Genomic DNA, 14,829 nt, shown 5'->3' with positions numbered 1-14,829 from the left:
CGGCTGTGTGGACCGAAAACACAATTCCTCAGGGGGTGTGAGCGTTTCCAAATGAGTCGTATATAAGTTATACTTGGTCGTCAGTGACCGTGTTGCCTAATGGATAAGGCGTCGGACTTCGGATCCGAAGATTGCAGGTTCGAATCCTGTCACGGTCGTGTTTTTCCAGTTCTGAAAAAGAAACATACCGTTTTAATGTAGCAATTGAGCAGTACGAAACCGTCTGAATGTTGCTGTTGACCATTTTGTGCTTGGAGATGGTCTTGAACCTGAAACACACACAACAAGACCGGTGTTAACTAGCGAAATGGTCGGCAGAGTGCCCTCACCGCGAGTTTTGACTGGCACTTGCACATCTAAAACACCGTCGGAAAGTAACTCGTTCGGCTTTTGAGTCACATCAAGTGTGTGTGTTAATTTTGACGCCGCTAGCTCTGCAGATTGTCATGCAATTCCTTTACCTCTCAGAAATGATTATGAAATAAAAGTGAAGTACGTGACGAGTGTGACGTTAGGAAAACATTAGGAAGCATGGAAAGATTCTGTATGGGACCACCCAACCCAAACGAGTACTGTGTGATCTGCTGCCCAGCAGGTATCCACCGAGGCAGCACGGGTAGCTGAGTCGGTAGAACATTAGACTCTGATTCACATGGTCGTGGGTTCGAACCCTACGCTGGGCGGAAGGGAATTTTTTTCCGCTGCAGATGTAAATTACCGATTTTCTGATTAACGTGATGTAATTGAAATAGCAACTTTAAAATTTGCCTACGTCTCCATCAGTCGCAAGAAAACTATATTTGAAGGTGAAGGTGGTTTTGTAGATATGTGTGAAAGTCATGTTCTGAAGTGCAAGTGGTTTTGTTTGGACAGAACATTGGCTACGTGTCAGATGTGTAGCCAAGCAGTAATGGGTCGGCATAGCTGCAAATATTAGTCGAAAATATGAAGTGTTGTCAGCTGAAATCTGATGATTCAGACGACCGTACGGACGAAGTACGCAAAAGTGCCGCTAGGCGGCGCCAGTTTAGCTCAGTGGTCGAGCATTGGTCTAGTAAACCAGGGGTCGTGAGTTCCATCCTCACAGGAGGAAGACGAATCTTGGAAATCAGTTGCGCATCGTGGACGTATAGCAAACAGTTTCTGTGATGACGAACAATTAGCGACAGGCGTATTATCAAGAATTACTCTCAGATGTGATTAAGGCGAATGGCGCAGATAAGGCATTTCCCAAAGCGGTACGGCATAAGGTGGGACGAGGCAGTCTGAATTACATTTTATAGATGTATTTCTCACAAATCTCAGAGCCTCTCGCGGTCGTCGTCGCCGCCGCCGCTTCTGCATAAGTAGCAAATGGCCATCGTAGCAAATGCGGCGAGGGACACCCTGCCATCGATTCCGAATGCGCAAAGTGTGTGGTCTTGTTTTCCTGTCTATGTTTGGTCGGTCTCGTAAGAGGCTGAATGTAACGAATGGGTGGGAAAGAGTAAGGGGCAGCGGCTGTGTGGACCGAAAACACAATTCCTCAGGGGGTGTGATCGTTTCCAAATGAGTCGTATATAAGTTATACTTGGTCGTCAGTGACCGTGTGGCCTAATGGCTAAGGCGTCGGACTTCGGATCCGAAGATTGCAGGTTCGAATCCTGTCACGGTCGTGTTCTTCCAGTTCTGAAAAGAAACATACCGTTTTAATGTAACAATTGAGTAGTACGAAACCGTCTGAATGTTGCTATTGACCATTTTGTACTTGGAGATGGTCTTGAACTTGAAACACACACAACAAGACCGGTGTTAACTAGCGAAATGGACGGCAGAGTGCCCTCACCGCGAGTTTTGACTGGCACTTGCACATCTAAACAACGTCGGAAAGTAACTCGTTCGGCTTTTGAGTCACATCAAGTGTGTGTGTTAATTTTGACGCCGCTAGCTCTGCAGATTGTCATGCAATTCCTTTACCTCTCAGAAATGATTATGAAATAAAAGTGAAGTACGTGACGAGTGTGACGTTAGGAAAACATTAGGAAGCATGGAGAGATTCTGTATGGGACCACTCAACCCAAACGAATACTGTGTGATCTGCTGCAAAGCTGGTATGCAACGAGGCAGCACGGCTAGCTCAGTCGGTAGATTATGAGACTCTTATTCACAGGGTCGTGGGTTCGCGCCCTACGCTGGGGGAACGGAATTTTTTTCCGCTGCAGATGTAAATTACCAATTTTCTGATTAACGTGATGTAATGGAAATAGCAACTTTAAAATTTGCCTACGTCTCCATCAGTCGCAAGAAATCTGTATTTGAAGTGAAGGTGATTTTGTAGACATGTGTGAAAGTCATGTTCTGAAGTGCAAGTGGTTTTGTTTGGAGAGAACACGGCTACGTGTCAGATGTGTAGCCAAGCAGTAATGGGTCGCCATAGCTGCAAATATTAGTCGAAAATATGAAGTGTTGTCAGCTGAAGTCTGATGATTCAGACGACCGTACGGATGAAGTACGCAAAAGTGCCGCTAGGCGGCGCCTGTTTAGTTCAGTGGTAGAGCAAGGGTCTAGTAAACCAGGGGTCGTGAGTTCCATCCTCACAGGAGGAAGACGAATTTTGGAAATCAGTTGCGCATCGTGGCCGTATAGCAAACAGTATCTGTGATGAGGAACAATTAGCGACAGGCGTATTATTAAGAATTACTCTCAGATGTGATTAAGGCGAATGGTGCAGATAAAGCATTTGCCAAAGCGGTACGGCATTCTGGAATCCATTCTAACCCGCCGCATCCACCAGCATCTCCACCGGCACCGCTTCCTTCCCTCCACCCAATGTGGCTTTCGACCATCCTTCTCTGCCGATGACCTTCTCCTTCACCTCACTCACCTCCTCTCCGAACAACTCAACTCCCGTCGCTCCGCCATATTCCTCTCCCTTGACCTTGAACGCGCCTATGACCGAGTGTGGCATTCTGGTCTCCTCTTCAAGCTCCAAACCTTTGCTCTTCCTATTAACTACGTCCGTCTGATCGCCTCCTTCATTTCCCACCGCCCTTCCTATGTCACTCTCCACAACACTGATTCCTACACCTTCTACCCCTCTGCCGGTGTGCCCCAAGGTTCCGTCCTTTCCCCCTCTTCTTTACCTTCTTTATACGGCGGACATGCCTCCACCTGCACCCCCCCTTCACCTTCTCCAGTACGCCGATGACACCGCCTTCCTTGCCCTTGCCCCCACCCTGCAACGCTCCCAACACCTTCTCCAATCCCATCTTGACCGGTTCACCTCTTGGTGTAACCAGTGGTTGCTCAAGGTCAATCCTTCCAAGACCCAGGCAATCATCGTAGGCAAAACCACCCCTTCCTTCCGTCTCCTTGATTTCTATCTTACCATTTATGGCCGTCCTATTAACCTCACACCCACCCTCAAGTACCTTGGCGTCACCCTTGACCGTCGCCTCTCCTGGACCCCTCATCTCCGGACAATCCAAGCCAAGGCACGCTCCCGACTCCACCTCCTGAAGCTCCTTTCTGGCCGCACATGGGGTCTGGACCCCTCCACCGTCCTCCACACCTATAAATCTCTCATCCGCCCTATCCTCTGTTATGCCCATCCCGCCTGGATCTCTGCCCCGCCTACCTTTTACAAATCCCTTCAAATCCTTGAACGGCATGCACTCCGCCTCGCCTATCGCATCCGCCTCCCTTCCCCCACGCGGCTCCTCTATGACCTCATCCCCTTCCCACACCTCCTTCTCTTCCTCCAACGGATACGGATCCTCTACACCTCCCGCAAGCTTGATCCTCCCCACCCGCTTGTCTCTTCCATCCTCTCCCACCCCAACCCACTGCCGCGCCTGTACTCCTGTATCCCACCTGCTCTCCATCTTCACACTCTCCACACCCTCTCCCAAGGCGGCTTCCGCCGACTCCCCCTCCCGGATGATGCCCTCCTCCCCTCCATCTACCCCTCCTACCAACTTTGAGCCTTGCCTTCCCCTTTCCTCTCATTTTCCTGTGGGCACCCTCTCTCCCTTCTCTCCCTCCCTCTCTCCCTCCTTTCATCCTTACCTCCCCTCCCCCTCTCCCTGGGCTTCCACCCCCCCTTTTTTCGTTTTCTCCCCTCCTCCTCCCTGGCATCCTATCTCCCCCTCCCTCCTTCCCTCCCCCTGTTTTTTCCCTTGGCAGGCCCCCAGCTTTTCGGTGTGGACAGTGCCCCTGCAAGCGCCGAAGCCCATCTCCGCAGTGTCCGTGTCTTTCGTCCCGTCTGTGCCTCGAGTGTTTCTTCGTTTTCTGCTCCACCGTTCACCTGTGCTAGTGTTCTCTGTTCCGTGCTGTGCTGCCCGTCTTTTTAAAACTGAAACAGTGCTGCGTCGGTGAACGACTTCATTTCTTTTTATTCTCTGTTGTCTTCTGATTTTTGTCCTCCATGTCTGTGTTTTGAGATTATGTCTTCCTGTTTTTATCTCTTGTATGTTTCTTGTGGCCGAAGAGCGGCACATTAGGCCGCTGCCGGCCTACCTTTGTAGGTATAAAATGACAATAAAGAAAAAAAAAAAAAAAAAAAAAAAAAAAAAAAGGTACGGCATAAGGTGGGACGAGGCAGTCTGTATTACATTTTATAGATGTATTTCTCACAAATCTCAGAGCCTGTCGTCGTCGCCGCCGCTTCTGCAGAAGTAGCAAATGGCCATCGTAGCAAATGCGGCGAGGGACACCCTGCCATCGATTAGGAATGCGCAAAGTGTGTGGTCTTGTTTTCCTGTCTATGTTTGGTCGGTCTCGTAAGAGGTTGAATGTAACGAATGGGTGGGAAAGAGTAAGGGGCAGCGGCTGTGTGGAACGAAAACACAATTCCTCAGGGGGTGTGAGCGTTTCGAGATGAGTCGTATGTAAGTTACATTTGGTCGTCAGTGACCGTGTGGCCTAATGGATAAGGCGTCGGACTTCGAATCCGAAGATTGCAGGTCCGAATCTTCTCATGGTCGTGTTTTTCCAGTTCTGAAAAAGAAACATTCCGTTTTAATGTAGCTATTGAGCAGTACGAAACCGTCTGAATGTTGCTGTTGACCATTTTGTACTTGGAGATGGTCTTGAACCTGAAACACACACAACAAGACCGGTGTTAACTAGCGAAATGGACGGCAGAGTGCCCTCACCGCGAGTTTTGACTGGCACTTGCACATCTAAACAACGTCGGAAAGTAACTCGTTCGGCTTTTGAGTCACATCAAGTGTGTGTGTTAATTTTGACGCCCCTAGCTCTGCAGATTGTCATGCAATTCCTTTACCTCTCAGAAATGATTATGAAATAAAAGTGAAGTACGTGACGAGTGTGACGTTAGGAAAACATTAGGAAGCATGGAGAGATTCTGTATGGGACCACAAAACCCAAACGAATACTGTGTGATCTGCTGCAAAGCAAGTATCCAACGAGGCAGCACGGCTAGCTCAGTCGGTAGAGCATGGGACTCTTATTCACATGGTCGTGGGTTCGAGCGCTACGCTGGGCGGAACGGAATTTTTTTCCGCTGCAGATGTAAATTACCGATTTTCTGATTAACGTGATGTAATGGAAATAGCATTTTAAAAATTTGGCTGCGTCTCCATCAGTCGCCAGAAAACTGTATTTGAAGTGAAGGTGATTTTGTAGACATGTGTGAAAGTCATGTTCTGAAGTGCAAGTGGTTTTGGTTGGAGAGAACACGGCTACGTGTCAGATGTGTAGCCAAGCAGTAATGGGTCGCCATAGCTGCAAATATTAGTCGAAAATATGAAGTGTTGTCAGCTGAAGTCTGATGATTCAGACGACCGTACGGATGAAGTACGCAAAAGTGCCGCTAGGCGGCGCCAGTTTAGCTCAGTGGTAGAGCATTGGTCTAGTAAACCAGGGGTCGTGGGTTCCATCCTCACAGGAGGAAGACGAATCTTAGAAATCAGTTGCGCATCGTGGCCGTATAGCAAACAGTATCTGTGATGAGGAACAATTAGCGACAGGCGTATTACCAAGAATTACTCTGAGATGTGATTAAGGCGAATGGCGCAGATAAAGCATTTGCCAAAGCGGTACTGCATAAGGTGGGACGAGGCAGTCTGTATTACATTTTATAGATGTATTACTCACAAATCCCAGAGCCTCTCGCGGTCGTCGTCGTCGTCGTCGTCGTCGTCGCCGCTTCTGCAGAAGTAGCAAATGGCCGTCGTATCAAATGCGGCGAGGGATACCCTGCCATCGATTAGGAATACGCAAAGTGTGTGGTTTTGTTTTCCTGTCTATGTTTGGTCGGTCTCGTAAGAGGTTGAATGTAACGAATGGGTGGGAAAATAGTAAGGGGCAGCGGCTGTGTGGAACGAAAACACAATTCCTCAGGGGGTGTGAGCGTTTCGATATGAGTCGTATATAAGTTATACTTGGTCGTCAGTGACCGTGTGGCCTAATGGATAAGGCGTCGGACTTCGCATCCGAAGATTGCAGGTTCGAATCCTGTCACGGTCGTGTTTTTCCAGTTCTGAAAAAGAAACATACCGTTTTAATGTAGTAATTGAGCAGTACGAAACCGTCTGAATGTTGCTGTTGACATTTTGTGCTTGGAGATGGTCTTGAACCTGAAACACACACAACAAGACCGGTGTTAACTAGCGAAATGGTCGGCAGAGTGCCCTCACCGCGAGTTTTGACTGGCACTTGCACATCTAAAACAAAGTCGGAAAGTAACTTGTTCGGCCTTTGAGTCACATCAAGTGTGTGTGTTAATTTTGACGCCGCTAGCTCTGCAGATTGTCATGCAATTCCTTTACCTCTCAGAAATGATTATGAAATATAAGTGAAGTACGTGACGAGTGTGACGTTAGGAAAACATTAGGAAGCATGGAGAGATTCTGTATGGGACCACCCAACCCAAACGAGTATCGTGTGATCTGCTGCCCAGCAAGTATCCAACGAGGCAGCACGGCTAGCTCAGTCGGTAGAGCATGAGACTCTTATTCCCAGGGTCGTGGGTTCGAGCGCTACGCTGGGCGGAACGGAATTTTTTTCCGCTGCAGATGTAAATTACCGATTTTCTGATTAACGTGATGTAATGGAAATAGCAACTTTAAAATTTGCCTGCGTCTCCATCAGTCGCCAGAAAACTGTATTTGAAGTGAAGGTGATTTTGTAGACATGTGTGAAAGTCATGTTCTGAAGTGCAAGCGGTTTTGGTTGGAGAGAACACGGCTACGTGTCAGATGTGTAGCCAAGCAGTAATGGGTCGCCATAGCTGCAAATATTAGTCGAAAATATGAAGTGTTGTCAGCTGAAGTCTGATGATTCAGACGACCGTACGGACGAAGTACGCAAAAGTGCCGCTAGGCGGCGCCTGTTTTGGTCAGTGGTAGAGCATTGGTCTAGTAAACCAGGGGTCGTGTGTTCCATCCTCACAGGAGGAAGACGAATCTTGGAAATCAGTTGCGCATCGTGGACGTATAGCAAACAGTATCTGTGATGAGGAACAATTAGCGACAGGCGTATTATTAAGAATTACTCTCAGATGTGATTAAGCCGAATGCCGCAAATAAAGCATTTGCCAAAGCGGTACGGCATAAGGTGGGACGAGGCAGTCTGTATTACATTTTATAGATGTATTTCTCACAAATCTCAGAGCCTGTCGTCGTCGTCGTCGCCGCCGCTTCTGCAGAAGTAGCAAATGGCCATCGTAGCAAATGCGGCGAGGGACACCCTGCCATCGATTAGGAATGCGCAAAGTGTGTGGTCTTGTTTTCCTGTCTATGTTTGGTCGGTCTCGTAAGAGGTTGAATGTAACGAATGGGTGGGAAAGAGTAAGGGGCAGCGGCTGTGTGGAACGAAAACACAGTTCCTCAGGGGGTGTGAGCGTTTCGAGATGAGTCGTATGTAAGTTACATTTGGTCGTCCGTGACCGTGTGGCCTAATGGATAAGGCGTCGGACTTCGAATCCGAAGATTGCAGGTCCGAATCTTCTCATGGTCGTGTTTTTCCAGTTCTGAAAAAGAAACATACCGTTTTAATGTAGCAATTGAGCAGTACGAAACCGTCTGAATGTTGCTGTTGACATTTTGTGCTTGGAGATGGTCTTGAACCTGAAACACACACAACAAGACAGGTGTTAACTAGCGAAATGGTCGGCAGAGTGCCCTCACCGCGAGTTTTGACTGGCACTTGCACATCTAAAACAACGTCGGAAAGTAACTCGTTCGGCTTTTGAGTCACATCAAGTGTGTGTGTTAATTTTGACGCCGCTAGCTCTGCAGATTGTCATGCAATTCCTTTACCTCTCAGAAATGATTATGAAATAAAAGTGAAGTACGTGACGAGTGTGACGTTAGGAAAACATTAGGAAGCATGGAGAGATTGTGTATGGGACCACCCAACCCAAACGAGTATCGTGTGATCTGCTGCCCAGCAGGTATCCAACGAGGCAGCACGGGTAGCTCAGCAGTCTGCCTGCGGCAGCGGTGGTGAGCTGACCTCCAGGGCCAGCGCGCTGCGGCAGGAAGTGTTTACGTCAGGCGGTGAGTCGCGTGCTTACAGCGTCTGCTTATTAGTATTCGTTCCGTTCTGTAGGATCTGATATGGAATTATGAATCCGACTAACAGGAAAGATACCTTGAAGTTTACCTTTGATAGGAACTTTTCGAAACCAAATTCGTTTGAAGTTGAAGCATGGTTAGAGGAAACAGCTAAGATTACTTTTGATGACATTGTAGGGATAAATTTCTCTATCGTGACTAGTGTTGTTTATGTGAAATTAACGTCCTCTGAAATGTGTGATAGAATTGTGGAGTCCAGTGGAGGTGTACTGAAGTTTAAATATAGAGATGGTACCGTCAGTGACGTCAGCATTACGCATGCTGGACTAGGCATCCGAACGGCACGTATTTTCGAACTCCCGTTTGAAATATCAGCCGCGCAAATAAATTCTGCGTTAACACCTTACGGGAGGGTCATTAACAATTTTGCGGAGCGTTGGTCCAAAGCCCACAAATTTCCGGTGCTTAACGGCGTCAGGCAGGTTAAGATCGATCTACAGAAGCACATACCTTCATATATTTACGTAGGTGGACATCGCGGAATTGTCATATATGATGGGCAGCCAAAAACGTGTGCCGGCTGTGGTGCGCCCGGCCACGTGCGCTCTGAATGTATACAAAGACGCGTGACGCAGATACCTGTCGGTGAAGCCGCTAGCCCCCCTGTGACGACGGCACTGCCGCTGACATACGCTGTCGCGGCTTCTGGTCTTCCACCCGCGACCGCGCCTGTAGATGCCCCTCGTTTGAATGATGTTTTGGCCGATAACGTCAAAGAACCGAGTGCTGACGCGGCACCGCCGCTACCACACTCAGAGATGGAGGTAACGACGGATGACTCCCCAGTGGTTGATGCCACTGGTACTGAGGATGAAGCAGACGCTGTGTTCCCGGCGGATCAACCCCAGAGTCAACAGTCCACTTCGGATGTTGATGATACTGCGAACCCTAACAGGAAGCCTTCCAAAAAGAAGCGGAGACTTGCACATCAAGGAGCCAATCAGCTCGCCCCACAGCTCCGCGAAAAAGCGAAACGAATAAGCAGCCAAATGAGTCAGAACACTTCTGAACCCTCTGAAGTTGGTCTCCCTGCGTCTGGTCGAATGGACATTGATCCTGTAGTGTCTCCCCCTGTGAATCCACGACGGGTGGAAGATAGTGATACCTCGAGTAGAGTCGTTTTGCCGGATACCCACGCTCAAGGAAACGCAGGATCGCTTTTGTCAGAGGCCACTCTCACTGGGAATTGGGCACACGAAATGGAAGTATTGGATGCGAGCAATGATGCGGCTGTCATGCGGACCATTGAGACGGAATCTTCGGCACCCCCCACAGAGCAGCATACACCAACCGTACCGGGAACTACAGGAACTCCGACTGACGCGCTTGGCCTCAATTTCGTTAGCCATCCTTCTAAGACTGTTTAATTAATAGTATGTGCCTTCTCCCATGAACGAGCCCCAAGCCTATAAAATTGCCACGTTAAACATCAATAAGATACAGTCGTACTGGCGGCTCCGTAATTTACAAGATTTTGTATACGCAGCGGATATCGATATTCTGTTACTTCAAGAAGTCGCTGCGATTGAACTTGACCGAATAACTGGTTATACTACTCTCTCCAATTCCGGGAGCGGTGCGAATTTAGGGACAGCGATTCTGTTAAAAGAAGGGATTGTAGCGAACGACGCAGAAAAACTGCCTGATCATAGAGGGATCGCTGTCACTTTCCATCGGACACGCATAATCAATGTTTACGCCCCGTCCGGCAGTAGCAATAGGCGTGCTAGGGCTGAGTTCTTCACAAGCGCCATAGTCCCACTTTTTAGGGGGACCTACGATCGTATAATTTTTGCGGGTGACTTCAATTGTGTCTTAAGTCCAAAAGACCAGACGAATAATTTTAACAAATCTGGAGAACTAGAACGTATCGTCCAAGAAATGAACCTCATTGACACATGGGAGCATACGCACGGAGCGGCACCTGGGTTCACTCATGTCACGAACCACTCTGCAAGCCGGCTAGACAGAATCTATGTATCGGCGTGTATGAAGACTCAAGTCCTCCATTCCGAAGTTTGGCCCACAATTTTTTCCGATCATGCCGCATATATTTGTACTGTTAACATGGTCAAGCAAGGCACATTTCGCGGCAGAGGTTTCTGGAAACTTAACAATGCTCTCCTTAACGATGTTGACTGTCACCGTGTCTTTAACGAAACATGGGAGGCATGTGAACGACGGGTTGCACAGTATGCCTCCGTTACTGAATGGTGGATAACACATGCCAAACCAACTTTATCAAAAATGTTTAAACGCTACGCTCGGGACAAATCCTGGTGGCAACGGCAAACGTCTGAGTTTTATTTTACTTGTCTCAGGGAGCTTTACCAGTCCGATGTGACTGTACCTGAAAATTCTATGCAGATTAAAAAAATTAAGGCAAAATTATTAAAACTTCAGCGGCAGCAGGCAGAAGGCTTTCAAATAAGGTCCAGGCCCCAGAATGTGATAGACGACGAAATGACATCCATGTTTCACGTCATTCGTGAAAATAAGAGGGGGCGGCGGAGATTAATAACTCGTCTTCAGTTGAGTGAAGGCGTTGCGCTCACGCGGCAACAAGACATACGGAACGCACTTCACAATCACCTGGCAGATCTCCTGGCAACGACACATACCGACGATGGAACTCACGATGAATTACTCAATAACTTGCAAAGGACTTTGGGTGCTGCTGAAGTCGAAACTCTCATGCGAGAAATTGATGAAGACGAATTGGATTCTGCGCTATCACGAAGTCCGAAAAATAAATCGCCGGGACCCGACGGACTCACTGCCGAATTTTATCTTACTTTCTGCGACAAATTAAAGCCCAAGTTGTTGAGTATGTTTAATGAAATTTTACGGCCTCATTTTAATGTTCCTCAGGCTCTCGTGGAAGGCATCGTGATTTTAATCCCTAAACGCCCAATGTGCAGTTCTGTTGACGATTTTCGGCCGCTTACTTTACTGAACAGTGACTACAAAATTTTAGCACGTATTATTTCTAATAGATTGAAAATGTTGATGAATACTGTCATTGGTCAGTACCAGACCAGTGTAGGTGTCGGTAGAACGATCTTCCAAAATTTGTCTCAATACAGGGACGTTATAGCCATTGCAGATGCGTGCAAGATACGGTGTGCGCTAGTTTCCCTTGACTTTTCAAAGGCATTCGACAGAGTAAACCATCAGTTTCTCATCCGGACGATGCATGCCATGGGATTTCCACTACGTTTTATCAATCTTATACATGAGCTCCTTCGTAAAGGAGTAACTCGACTCATGGTGAATGGCCAGCTGAGCGCATCAATTAATATTACTAATTCAGTGCGACAGGGATGCCCTATGTCAATGGCCTTGTTTGTCATTGCCATTGAGCCTTTGCTTGTCACCTTGACACAGCGTCTACAAGGATTAACCATCCACGGCAATAAGATTGTTTGTACTGCATATGCGAATGACGTCGGATTTTTGGTCATGGACGAAGGTGAAGTCGAGGAAGCCCTTCAGATCGTCAAAAACTACGAACTTGTTACGGGTGCGAAGTTGAATGCCAGGAAATCTGGCATTATGAACATAGGACGCGGCATCTCGCTGCACCATCACGGTCAGTTGCAACTAATTTCTAAAATGAAATGCCTTGGTATTGAGTACAGGAGCAACATACAGCACACAATTGCGGTGAACTATAGGAATCTCCTGGCAAGTATGCGTGCTTGCATGCAGACCCACTACCTATGAAGCCTTGATGAACTGCAGAAAGTCACCTTCGCTAATGTCTACCTCACCTCAAAGATTAACTACGTTGCACAAGTACTGCCCATGCCACAGGAGACAGCGAAGCGTATGATGTCCGCTCTAGGCCATTTTGTCACACGTGGACACATTTTTAAAGTCAAGTACGATACGCTCACTCTCTCCACGACCGATGGAGGCTTAAATTTAACAGATGTTCGTTCCAAGTCACGAGCTTTGTACGTATGCACCACCTACAAACGGTGGAGGCCGTTACCGAACAGTCTAACGGCTCACTTGTTAACCGAAATAGCGCCGGCCTGCCTGCAGCCTCCCGTCTCTGTTCAACATATTCCGCCTGCGCTGACTCACTTTAAGAGCTTTTTCATTGAGTTCAGTTACTTACGGTCAACTCTCCCAGAAAATGAGCTTTCCGTGGTGAAGTTAGTTTATAATAAACTACTGGCAACCAAGAACAGGAACAACATCGAACACAAATACCCCAATCATCGCTGGCCAGTGATATGGAAAAACATACATAGCCGTGATTTACCAACGTCAGTGAAAGCCTCTTGGTACAGGGTCGTGAACCGTAAAATAAGTACCAATTCACGACTTCATGCTCTACATTTAGCTGACTCACCTTTGTGCCTAACGTGCAACTTGCCTGATACTGATGAACATCGTTTTCTGTGCACCACTGTCCAAACAGTTTGGCCATGCATTCGCCGAAAACTGCCTACGATTATGAGGACTTCCCAGCTTTGTATTAAACCTGAAGATTTCCTGTATCCGAATTCAGTGCCGTACCCGAACACCAAACGGAACTCTGTCAATTGGTTGAAGGGTCATTATGTTCATTATTTACAGACGCAAGAACCCAAGAGTGAGGGGGCGTTCTGTCTTTACCTGGCATTACAGTTTCATATACTTTCACAGACGAGACATTACAGGAAACGATATGCGAATTTTTTAGAAGTCGTTCTTCGATGAAAGAAGTATTTTTTTTTCCTTCATTCTACATTGCTTTGTTTTTTTTTTCTTTTCTTCTTCAAATGTCACAGTGACGTATACTGAACAGTGTTACGACAAGGACTATTTTATTTTCTTCTGTTTTTCTAGCGGACCAGAGTTCCTTTTTCATTTTCTATTAAAAAAAAAAATATTCTACTCTGTCACCATTGCGGGACTATGCATTAGGTTTAGAAGTATCTTTGGTTTGGAAATCGGAATAGTTCAGAAGAATAAGTAATTCAGAAATCATGGCAGATGAAGCCGACGCCGACGAAGGCGATTTATGGCGAGCGCAAGGCGGGGCTGAAGGGGAGGAAGGAGGCCCTAAAAAAAGAAAAAAAAGTAAAAATAAAAAAAAAGGTAGCTCAGTCGGTAGAGCATGAGACTCTTATTCACATGGTCGTGGGTTCGAGCCCTACGCTGGGCGGAGCGGAATTTTTTTCCGCTGCAGATGTAAATTACCGATTTTCTGATTAACGTGATGTAATTGAAATAGCAACTTTAAAATTTGCCTACGTCTCCATCAGTCGCAAGAAAACTGTATTTGAAGGTGAAGGTGATTTTGTAGATATGTGTGAAAGTCATGTTCTGAAGTGCAGGTGGTTTTGTTTGGAGAGAACATTGGCTACGTGTCAGATGTGTAGCCAAGCAGTAATGGGTCGCCATAGCTGCAAATATTAGTCGAAAATATGAAGTGTTGTCAGCTGAAGTCTGATGATTCAGACGACCGTACGGATGAAGTACGCAAAAGTGCCGCTAGGCGGCGCCAGTTTAGCTCAGTGGTAGAGCATTGGTCTAGTAAACCAGGGGTCGTGAGTTCCATCCTCACAGGAGGAAGACGAATCTTGGAAATCAGTTGCGCATCGTGGATGTATAGCAAACAGTATCTGTGATGAGGAACAATTAGCGACAGGCGTATTATTTAGAATTACTCTCAGATGTGATTAAGCCGAATGGCGCAGATAAAGCATTTGCCAAAGCGGTACGGCCGTCGTTCTTCGGCGTAACTCGAGAGGGTTGCGCCCTTCGATATTATTGTCGTTAATTTCGAAGTGCTAGGAGTTTCAGTGATCGCTGCAGCTGCCGTTGTCCCAAGCCTTTGCCGCCGTTGGTCCCAGCCGCCGCTGCCGCCGCCGCCGGTTCCCACCGCCGCCGCCGCCGCCGCCGCCGCCGCCGCCGCCGCCGGTCTCCCGCCGACGCCGGTTGCCGCCATCGTATCCGGTTCCTGCCGCTGCTGCCGCTGCTGCTGTTGCCAACCGCCGCCGCCGCCGCCGCCGCCGCCGCTCCCTGCCCGTCTTTCGTTCTGTCGTCTCTGCTTACGTCTTACCCTTCCTCTTCGTCAGTCTCTTGTCCTTGTCCATTGACTGTCCCCTGTTATTTTTCCTCTCTTCCCCTCTCCCACTTATCCTCTCACCATGACAACCCCCACAACTACCGCCACTACCACTGCAATCGTGTACACGTCCCCCTCACTTGCTGCCACCACCATCACGTGGTGTGCTCAATCACCGCC

At 47.8% G+C, this 14,829-nt stretch overlaps 5 non-coding genes across 5 annotated transcripts; all 5 read left to right on the top strand.

The window, feature by feature from the left end:
• The first annotated feature begins 85 nt into the window (after positions 1-85).
• Trnar-ucg (transfer RNA arginine (anticodon UCG)) lies at positions 86-158 on the top strand. Its single transcript has one exon. It is a non-coding gene; the product is annotated as a tRNA-Arg (tRNA).
• A 1,424-nt stretch (positions 159-1,582) lies between these two features.
• Trnar-ucg (transfer RNA arginine (anticodon UCG)) lies at positions 1,583-1,655 on the top strand. Its single transcript has one exon. It is a non-coding gene; the product is annotated as a tRNA-Arg (tRNA).
• A 3,760-nt stretch (positions 1,656-5,415) lies between these two features.
• Positions 5,416-5,488, top strand: Trnak-cuu (transfer RNA lysine (anticodon CUU)). The gene has a single exon. It is a non-coding gene; the product is annotated as a tRNA-Lys (tRNA).
• A 910-nt stretch (positions 5,489-6,398) lies between these two features.
• Trnar-ucg (transfer RNA arginine (anticodon UCG)) lies at positions 6,399-6,471 on the top strand. Its single transcript has one exon. It is a non-coding gene; the product is annotated as a tRNA-Arg (tRNA).
• Positions 6,472-6,922: 451 nt separating this feature from the next.
• Trnak-cuu (transfer RNA lysine (anticodon CUU)) lies at positions 6,923-6,995 on the top strand. Its single transcript has one exon. It is a non-coding gene; the product is annotated as a tRNA-Lys (tRNA).
• The last annotated feature ends 7,834 nt before the right edge of the window (positions 6,996-14,829 follow it).

Source organism: Schistocerca gregaria, chromosome 11 (assembly GCF_023897955.1).
Source record: "Schistocerca gregaria isolate iqSchGreg1 chromosome 11, iqSchGreg1.2, whole genome shotgun sequence".
NCBI lineage: Eukaryota > Metazoa > Arthropoda > Insecta > Orthoptera > Acrididae > Schistocerca > Schistocerca gregaria.
This window is presented reverse-complemented; position numbering and strand designations above follow the sequence as displayed.